The 2718-nt window shown below is 30.9% G+C and overlaps 1 long non-coding RNA gene across 1 annotated transcript; it reads left to right on the top strand.

Annotated features, from left to right (window-relative positions):
• The first annotated feature begins 678 nt into the window (after positions 1 to 678).
• LOC139505617 (uncharacterized) lies at positions 679 to 1835 on the top strand. Its single transcript, XR_011659796.1, has 3 exons — positions 679 to 851; positions 1052 to 1137; positions 1725 to 1835. It is a non-coding gene; the product is annotated as an uncharacterized lncRNA (long non-coding RNA).
• Positions 1836 to 2718: the final 883 nt, after the last annotated feature.

Genomic DNA, 2718 nt, shown 5'->3' with positions numbered 1-2718 from the left:
CAATGAAAATTTTCTTATAAAGTGGTTGATTCAAATTTTTGTCAAAGGTCAAAGTAAACATTTTGTCAAAATTCTATGAAAATTAAACGAGCCAAATTAATATTAATATTAGTCAAGGTGTTGGGTACCACCTGAAGATTAAAACAATGTATTATCTTAAGTGCTAGTATAAACGCCAATATATATATACATAAAGGTCTTTCGCAAATAAGAAACTAAGCTGGAGAAAATCTATTTCTTTTATTTGAAAGCATTACACGTTCGATTTTAAATATAACCCCTTCATATATTATATTTAACAAGGTTATGTCGCACATTTAATCTATAAGTTTTTCAAAAAAAATAAGAATTATACATAAACAGTTTGTTTGCCCTGTCTGAAATAAAGCGAAGTGCATATTGTCATATGAATTATCTCTTCTTGTACGAAATTGAAATTGTCAGTATTTCAAACAAAACTAAAAAAAACGCAATTTATACTCAAGTTTTGTAGGCGATATATAGGGTTGTGTACATGGTTATTTTTAAGATATCATGCTATTCTTTTTTTCGATAACTTTCAATCATCATAATTATGTTCAAGTCTTATCCACGGTGCAATACTATAAATTGACACATGATTGGTGAATTAATAATACCAATGATAGTTTAATATATCAACATATTTGTATTTTCAGACACTTGAGAAGTTATTTGACAATCAAAGGACATTTTTACAAGAGCAGTTTGTCAAACAAAATGCCCTTGTTGGAGAATGCCTTTCAATGTTAAAAACTTTGGAAAAAAGACCAGAAAATGGAAAGCAGCTGAATAAAAGTAAAAATGAGATTCACGTGCCTGCATATATAAAGGTATTTCATTTCTTACAGTTGTTTCATTTAATGTCACTTGGAATAAACTAGTAGCCTTAACCAATCAAATATTCAGTTATCAATATACATGTATGCATACAGTGTAATCAATTAACTTACTTAACTGTTTTCATTTGTTTTTTTTCGATACATTACTCATCATTCGAAATATAATAGTGTTTACTTTAAACTTTTTACAGCAATCTGTACGTGACGGATACAAACATAACCAGACAACAAATGGGTTAAAGTGGACCACAAAAACTGCAGCCGGTACAGTACTAAAGTGAGTATAACATGTATCTTATAACAACAATCGAATACCTAGTCCGCATAAATTATATGACATCTGAAGACCTTTTAAGAACTTGCTTGTGCAGTGGGACGAAAGAGCACACTCCTTATAGAAAACAGAGAAATTGCTGGCTTAGACTTGACGCGGCACATTTATTTAAAATTAAAAAAATCATATACCATCTGATTCCTCATTCAATGATGTTGATGCCGATTGTTTATGGTCGCTCTATTGCGTCCAAGTCGCTGTACCTATATGTTGCCAAACCAAACAAAAGTATAGCAATGTCCGGATGGATGTTATTTTTTCTTTATTTATTTTTTTTAAATATTTTGTTATCAAATCAAAACGTTTCTGCCTTTTATGAACTGTATAGCCCGCCTTTTAATTAAGTGTCCACTGTGTGCAACGTAAATGCACCTATAGTGACAATTCTTTTTTTTAATATAAAGGACAAGGAAGACTAGTCCACATTTTTTCTTTCTGTTACAAGTATGTTTAAAGTTATAATAAACGAACTATATGAGTTTAGCTTCAAAATAAGGAAATTGATGATGAACATATTCTTATATTCATAGATGCAATTCTGAAGAAAATAAAGCAATGACAGAGGCGATTTTGATTTATGTGAAGGGTCAGCATCAAACTGTTGAAGAGGGTGTGATCAGGTGTAAGTACATCTATAGCTGCAGCACTTATACTTATAATATTTTGTAACAGTCGTTAGACGATCAAAATTACCTATCCAATGCGTTTTATCACTTATTTTCTTAAACTTATGATTGTATGGTGGATTGGGAATTACGTTTTTTTCGAACGACCGCCCCCCCCCCCCCTTTTTCCAAAAAAAAATCCAACCAAACACCAAAACAACAAAATAACAAAAACAAACAAACACAATATCAAATAAACGCGCTTAGTAAAAAGTAAAAAGAATGATTCGATCATCCCCAAATTCCTCCATGAATATCAAATGACCGTCAATTAATGACAGTATCCGATTTTTTTCTTTACCCTAATTGATAAATTGTCATTACTACATCGCTTTTTTTAATTCTGAGATGTGGCACGTGACCGTCATTTGGTTAAAAAAAAAAGGTCCGTTTCAAACTTGAAGTAAGATTTTGCCTCAGATTCGGCTAGCTCTGTCTTGAAGGCATCACTTTGATGTCGAGATGGTAAACAGCAATAGAAGCGCAGTTCCTTTCCTTTTTTTTTTAGTTTATGTACTCACTTTTTAATCAGTATATGCATGTTCGAATATCATTGAGAATTTTTCCAAAGCTGTCGTTGAAAGCGTTTGTTTGCGCCTTAACTTTAAAAAAAATCTTCTATTATTCTTCTAAAGGTTTGCAGTGTTTTTTACGAAACAATTGTACACACCATATATATGTATATAAATTATATCTGATATAATTTTATTGGTGGTTATATCTACATATTTTAGAATTAAAATCAAAATGTATCTTCATATAAAAAAGAAGATGTTGTATTGCAAATGAGACAACTTTCCACTAGAGACAAAAATGACACAGAAATTAACAACTATAGGTTACCGTACGGACTTCAACA

The sequence above is a fragment of the Mytilus edulis genome, unplaced genomic scaffold, assembly GCF_963676685.1.
Source record: "Mytilus edulis unplaced genomic scaffold, xbMytEdul2.2 SCAFFOLD_2051, whole genome shotgun sequence".
NCBI lineage: Eukaryota > Metazoa > Mollusca > Bivalvia > Mytilida > Mytilidae > Mytilus > Mytilus edulis.
This window is presented reverse-complemented; position numbering and strand designations above follow the sequence as displayed.